This window comes from Pteropus vampyrus, unplaced genomic scaffold (genome assembly GCF_000151845.1).
Source record: "Pteropus vampyrus isolate Shadow unplaced genomic scaffold, Pvam_2.0 Scaffold55, whole genome shotgun sequence".
Lineage (NCBI taxonomy): Eukaryota > Metazoa > Chordata > Mammalia > Chiroptera > Pteropodidae > Pteropus > Pteropus vampyrus.
The window spans coordinates 4,561,199-4,569,351 of NW_011888836.1; positions in this window are offsets into that span (position 1 = coordinate 4,561,199).

Genomic DNA, 8,153 nt, shown 5'->3' on the forward strand with positions numbered 1-8,153 from the left:
AGTCATGGGATAAAGGAGGGAGACTCTGCTGAGAGAAAAAAAAAAAAAACAGGAATAAAATTTGAAGTAAGAAGGAAAAGTAGAAAAAAAAAAGATAAAATGGACAGGAGTGGAAAGTAAACCATATTTCTAAGAAGGAGAAAGTCTCAAGGAGAGGAGAGTGAGCAACAACCCCCGTAAAGAAGTGTGGCCATGTAGCATAAGGGCTGACAAATCCCAGAGTTCTTTCTGCTCCACAACTTTGCCCTTGGTGAGTTTGTTCAGCCACCAAAGAATTCTAGGCCTGTGTTAGAGTGGATAAAGGTAACTAGTCCCGGTGTCTGGTCAGGACCTAGAGCTAAGGCTAAATTATAATGAATAGTTGTCTTGATTCTAGCTGTGATAGGTAGAACTATGTTTGTGAAGCCACTCCTAGCACTTCCTAGGAATTGTTGGGAACACTCAGAATACATTGCTTCTTCTTTGTCACCAAGAAAGAAAGTACTTTGTGACATATTATAGAGATGCAAGATCTCTCTAGTACAATGTAGATGGGCCTGTGGGTCACTGGTAAAATGAGAGAAAAATACATTTATCTATGCTGGTCAAGGTCAATTGGTTTAATTAGTGGGTTTTATCTCACTGTGACAAGAAGCTAAAAAATTTGTGCATAGAGCCAGGTTGAGGTGAATAGAGCCACACTATTTTAGAGTCTTTCATGCCATTGTCCCACATCAGCTTATGCCTCTGTAGTTGCCTGTACTTCAAAGTATGGAGGAAAACAACCAACCAGAAAACAAGTGATGTGCTCTCTGAGCAAAATTAGAATAATGTATTTCACATTCCTCTAGCTGAGAGCCCAAGGAAGTCTCTTTACTCTTCTTCACCTATCGAACATAGTTATAAAAACCAGTAATAGGTATTTTCTCCAGGCTCTTTGACTACTATACTTAGCCCTCAGTTAAATAATTTATGCATTAGTGGGTCTGGAAATTCTTAGAATCTTTTCCTGGTGCTCTTACCCTTATTTTTAGCAATACTTTAAGATAATTTTAAACTGTGAGTGAAGTCGTGTTTTAACAATTGAGGGAAATTCATTAAAGACCTTCAGTTCTCAAATGCCTTGTCAGCTTTATTTCTGTCAACAGAACGAATTACTTCTCCCATTTTTGGTCTCTTCTTCTGTCCCTCACTATAATTTAGCTCTCTACTTTTTAATGAGGGAAAGGCTGTTATTATTCCCACTTCTCTCAGTTGGACTTGTAAGAATAGCCTTAGAAAGAAAGTCTTCAGTTTTTAAGAGTTAGACTCCCTGTTTTGGGAAAGATTAGACCAAAAACCTACTCAGGCAAAAAAGATTGCATCCTGTGACTGAATCCTCCAGAGAAGGGAATGCCAGTGTGAAATGCTGACTGCCAAGTTTCAAGTTATTCCCACGCTAGCAGCATCGTATCTGAGTGGAAGTTACACTGCAACCCATGACTGGATTAATCAACAAGTCAAGTACCCTTACTACGGTGAATAATGTTTTACCATAAGTCTGACCAACAATGCCCCATTTCTGCGTCAATTATAACCACTGGCACTAAAGTCATGAGTTGTAGCTGTAAGCTATTTTAAATGAAGATGCCTGTGAAATCCAGCTTGCTTAATTCAAGTATGGAATTTTAAAAGTCTATTGCAGAACCCAAAAGAATTGAGTGCATATTTCAAATAAGACATACATGTGAATGTTCATAACAACTTTATTTATAATAGCCAAAACTGGAAAAAAAGCCCAATGTCTGCCATGGTATTTTTATACCTTGGAATATACTTAGCAGTGAAAAAACAAAAGGATGAACTACTGCTATGAACAATGAGGATGAGTCTCACATCCACACATCTCACAATGTTGAGTGAAACCAGACACAAAAGAGTATGATTCCATTTACACGAAGTTCAAAAACAAACAAAACCAATTGATGGTGATAAAAGTCAGAATATGCTAGCTCTTGGTAGGAGCAGAGTGATGATATTGACTGTAAAAAGGCATGAGGGAGCCTACTGGAGTGCTGAAAATGTACAATGTGCTCCAAGGATCTGTGGTAACTAGCCTCCAGGAAGGCCCCCAATACTCCCCTCCTCTGGTATTCTTGTCCTTGTGTAGTTCCCCTCCTACACGGGATCAGGACTGGTCTGTGTTATCGATAGCATAAGGCAAAAGTGATGGCACATCACTTTTGAAGCTAGATCATAAAAGCCATTATGGCTCTGCCTGATCTCTCTTGGCTGCCTCACTCTGGAGGAAGCCAGCTGCCAGGCCTCGAAGACACTCCTGCAGCCCTATGGAGAAGCCCATATGGAGAAGAGCTGTGGACTCCTGCCACCAGGACCCTGAAGCAGATCCTCCAGCCTCAGTCGAGCTGTCACATGAAAGTAGCCTGACTGGCATCTTGACTACAACCTCATGAGAGAACCTGAGTCAGAACCACCCAGAACCACGCAAAGCCCTGGCTGACACAAACTGTGATATAAGAAATGTTTGTTCTTCTAATTTATTACATTTTGGGGTAATTTGTCATGAGTTAATAGATAGCTAATATAAGTATGTAATATGTAAAAACTCATCAAACTGTACATGTAAGCTTTGTATACTTTATATATGTGTTAAATATTAATAAGAAAAAGGTCTATTACCAAAAAGACGTTCTCAAAAATGCTCCATCTGAAACTCCCTAGGGGTTTGTCAGAAGCATTAACTCAAGGTCTCCTATATTTCACCACAATGTGTTGGCAATGTGTAGTCTGACAGAGGGAGAGAGGTGTGAGCTGGTCATCTACTCCTGTTCCCTGTGTTGAATCGGCCAGCCTCCTACTATCCACAAGTGATTCTTTTAGAGTGTAATCTAGTTGCTGGTCCTTTTGGGAGGCAGTGTAGCAGCAAAACTTACAATGTCTGTGAATACTATGGGAAGTTCTACGGCACTAGCAGCAAAAAAAGGGCCAACTTCCCCCATTTGGCATAGTAGGCACAGTGCCTAAGGGCCCTGATATTTTCAAAGTCTCATGAAAATGTTCTAATTTCAATTTATTTAAAAATTGGAATAAAGATAATATAATAATAATGAATATATACTAAGGAAGCCAGCTTGGATTATATTTGTCTTTATACCAATGCAGTTATAAAATATAATTTTAAGTGGCTTTTTTTTTTTAAGGGAGAAAAGGTCTCCAAAGGCAAAGGTGCCTAGGGCCCACAAAAGTCATAATGCATCCCTGAGCAAAAGGAGGAGTGCTATGGACTGAATTATGTTCCTCCTGCCAGATTCACTGTCGAAGCTCTAACCTCCAAAGTAAGTGTATTTAGAATTAGGGCTTTTAGGAGGTAACTGAGTTTAAATGAGGGTATGGCCTAAATCTGACAGGATTGATGACTTTATATAAAGAAAAAGAGACAGATCTCTCTGCACACACAGGTACCAAGGAAAGACCGCATGAGCACATGGTGAGAAGGCAGCCCTCTACAAGCCAGGAAGTGAGTCCTCACTAGAAATGGAACTAGTAGGCCCCTTGATCTTGCACTGCTCAGCCTCCAGAACCATGAGATATAAATACCTGTTGTTAAGCCACCAAGTCTATGGTATTTTGTTATGGCGGCCTGAGTTGACTAACACAAGGAGAAAAAGCAAAAAAAAAAAAAAGTAAGCAAAGTGAAGAAGTGCCAGGTCTATCAGTAACGGGCTTAGATATCACCAGGTAAAAAACAACCTACATTCTGGCCGAGGTCCAGCTTTTGGGACAGACATGGGTCAGACCATGGAACAGTATCTCCACCACACCAGTAGATAGGCTTTCATTTTCTTTGCTCACTTGAATCACTGTCTACTCTGAAGTTTCCAAATCAGCAGCAGCAAAAAAAAAAAAAAAAGCTTCTATATGTTAGAAGAAATCAACGTTATTTCGTTGTAATGAAATTTTATTAACATGAATATACTGATCAAATCACATCCTTAGTCTAGAAGATGAGATATAGTGGATGCTTAGCCAATGAGGCTACCCAGGAGAGTAAGGGTTAAAGAAGAATATGTTTTATGTTGGACAGTTTGGTCGTCTGTCTTGAAGGCTACTATCAGGTCAAGATGAGAACAAACAAGTTGCCCTTAGATTTGGCAACACGAAAATTAATAACTTTAAGAAGAGCAGGAATCCATGTGATTGCCCAGGCTCTGGGGAGAGGAGGGGAGCTGGATCCTTACCTCACTCCTTACTGGAAAATAATCCCAGGTGGATCATAGTTTTCATGAAATTATTAAAACTGGAAATAATTTTTTATTTCTAATAATTTTTATTTCTGAAAATAGTAAATTGGTAAAGATATCTGAAACATGTTAGACTGACATGTTAATTTTCTTAATAAATAGAGTTTTTATAAGTCATACAAAAAAAATAAAAAATAAAGAGCACAGAAAAAGAAATAAAATCATATGAAAACATCCTTAATCACACTTATAATTAATACAATACAAATGAAAGCATCACAATATTTTATAAAATAAGTAACATCATAGATGCCATTTTTCACTCATCAGAAAAGAATGACAAAGAAGATGGAATCAGGTACTTCCACATATTGTTAGCAAAGGTATAGATTGCAATCTCTTTGGAGGGCAATTTGTCAGTAATCAAAAATAAAATGTATATTTCCTTTGATCCAACAATATATAAAATGTTCCAACAGTTCTATCTGTATATGATTGCAAAGATTTAGGTACAGGGATGTTTATTGCATCATTGTTTCCAGGAACAAAGGTAGCAAACCAAATGTCCAACAGGAGATGATTAAATAAATTATGTAATGGATCAAAAACTATTAACATGAATACCCTTCTGTCTGCTAAGTAAAACGAATTTTGACTCGGGTCAACATTCTCCTCTCTCTCCCTAAGGGAAATGTTCAATAGTTTTTAGACTTCTATGAGGCAGTATCATGAGGAAAGCAGAGGGCACAGAAAGATGCAAAGCTTTGTGGAATCCACACAGCTCAGGAATGGGAAGAAGCACGTGGAAAAGGTAAGGTGAATTTATGCAGCATTACTGGAACCACACAAACCCTTCACTGTACCAGAAACGCAGTTTTAAGACTTGAGTTACTTATACTTATTGATTGAAATACTTATTGGTTGGTGAACTATATATTTCATTGACTTAAGCACTGCTCCGGCCTACATCGTTCTAGCTTCAGAAATATTACATGCATATAATAAAATTCAATAGTGCTATTAAAAATAATGAGGTGTAAACCATATCACTAAATGTAAAAAGCAAGCTGCAAATTGTATACTGTATGTTCCCACTTGTTTAAAAAGTCCATATGTTATATTTACATATATGTTTTCAAATACATAGAAGTTTTCTGAAGGATGTTTTTGTACATTTATAAAGATGCATACGAGAGACTTTGACCCACTCAACTTTTGGACCCACCTAAGCTGCTTCTAGTGGCTTTTCCATACAAACAACTTTTCTTGGCTCATGCTTTGGACTTTCCTAAAATCTCTCAAAGTTTGGCAAACCCCAAACAAGCTGCATCTGACAGCATCCCCCGTATCTCTTGTCGAGTAACCCCAAGCCTGACACTAGGAGCAGCCAGCCTTGATTTGTAGCTTAGCCTCTCCCAGGCACCTCCAAGTCTAGCACAGGTGGAAGACATCTGTAGATTGCTTTGCAGCTCATGCCAGGTGGCCCTGGGCAGGGCACAGGGCAGCAGTTAAACTTGGCCAGTGGAAAGGCCCCTCTCAGAAGGCAGCAAGACCCACAAGCTAGATCTACTGGAGCACCACCAAGGTGCCTCCACAGACAACACATCCAAAGGACAGACTGGGCAGGCACCAGAGTCCTGCTAAAAAGAATCCTGCTCTGTAGGGTCAGCCCTAAACAATAGCTCTGCCACTGTAGTCACAGCCAGTCCTCACGACCAATCAGCCTGGGGGGCAGTCCCTCCTATTGATGTGCAAACATCAAACAAAGCTCAACTACAACAGGAGAGCACACACAACCCATACAAGGGAAACTCCAGCAGCACCTGGCTCAGGTGACGGTGGAGACTGTGCCACTGGGCCCCCCTCGACACCTACTACTACATAAAGCTACTCTACTAAGACTGGGAGACATAGCAACCTAACCTAATACATAGAAACAAGCACAGAGAGGCAGCCAAAATGAGGAGAAAAAGAAACATGTCCCAAATGAAAGAACAGAACAAAGCTCCAGAAGAACTCAACAAAATGGAGACCAGGAATCTACCAGATGCAGAATTCAAAACACTGGTTATAAGGATGTTCAATGACCTCAGCAAGAGCTTCAACAAAGAGATAGGAAACTAAAAAATGGAGATAGAAAACATAAAAAAGAACCAGTCAGAAATGAAGAATACAATAACTGAAATAAAGAATAAATCTGAGGGCATCAACAGTATATTAGATGAAGCAGAGGTTCAAATTGGCAATTTAGAAGATACTGTAGCAGAAAACAGAACAGCAAAAAGAAAAAAGAATTTTAAAAATTAGGATAGTTTAAGGGGCCTCTGGAACAGCAAGAAACATAACAACATTTGCATCAGTGAGGTACTAGAAGGAGAAGAGAGAGAGAGTAAGAAATTGAAAACCTATTTGAAGAAATAATGATGGAAAACTTCCCTAACCTAGTGAAGAAAAGAGACATACAAGCCCAGGAAGCTCAGAGAATCTCAATCAAGATGAACCCAAAAAGGCCCACACCAAGACACATCATAATTAAAATGTCAAAGTTTAAAAACAAAGAGAGAATCTTAAAAGCAGCAAGAGAAAACCAGTTTAATACAAGGGAGTTCCTATAAGACTGTCAGTGACTTCTCAACAGAAACTTTGCAAGCCAGAAGGAATTGGCATAAAATATTCAAAGTGATGAAAAACAAGGACTTAAATCAAGATTACTCTACCCAGCAAAGCTATCTTTTAGAATTAAAGGACTGATAAAGGACTTCTCAGACAAGAAAAAGCTAAAGGAGTTCATCAACACCAAACCTGTATTACAAGAAATGTTAAAGGGACTTTTTTACAAAGAAGAAGAAGAAAGAAAAAAGATAAAAAATGTGAATAATAAAATGACAATAACTACATATCAACAATTACTTTAAATGTAAATGGATTAAATGCTCTAATCAAAAGATATAGGGGGGCTGAATGGATAAGAAAACAAGACCCTTACATAGACTGCCTACAAAAGACTCACTTCAGATGAAACACACACACAGAGACTGAAAGTAAAGGGATGGAAAAGATAGTTCACAAAAATAGAAACAAATAAAAAAGCTGGAGTAACAATATTTACACTAGACAAAGTATAGACTTTAAAACAAAGGCTATAACAAGAGACAAAGGATTCAGTAATCCCATCTCTGGATATTTATTCAAAGAAATCCAAAACATTAATTTGAAGGGACATGTACATCCATACGTGCATTGCAGCATTGTTTACAATAGCCACAATATTGAGGCAACCCGGGTGTCCATCAGTGAATGAATAGATAAAGAAGAGGTGGTACATATATACAATGGAATAGTACTCGGCCACGAAAAAAAATGAAATCTCGACATCTGCAACAACATAGATGGATCTAGAGGGTATTGTGCTCAGTGGAATAAGTCAGGGAGAGAAAGACAGATGCCATATGATTTCACTTACATATGGAATCTAAAAAACAAAATAAACAAAGAACAAAACAGAGACAAACTTACAGATACAGAGAACATTTTGAGGGGTGCCAGATGGGAGGGGGGTTGGGTACAGCTGGTAAAGGGGAAGGTATTAAAAAGTACAAATTGGTAGTTACAAAATAGTCATGAGGATGTAAAAGTATAGTATAATGAATATAGTCAATAATATTGTGATAACTGAGTATGATGTCAGATGGGTATTAGATTTATTGGGGTGATCACTTTGTAAGTTATATAAATGTCTAATCACCATGTCATACACCTGAAATTAATATACTATTGCATGTGAACTGTAATTTTTAAAAATAAAAAAATTAAAAATAAATAAAAGATCGAAAGACTAATATGTACAGAGGAAAAAAGTAAAATGCTTTCTTCAGTATTATTGGCATTTTCATTAAAGAAATCAGTGGTTTTCATAAGTGTTGCCCTCGTCTG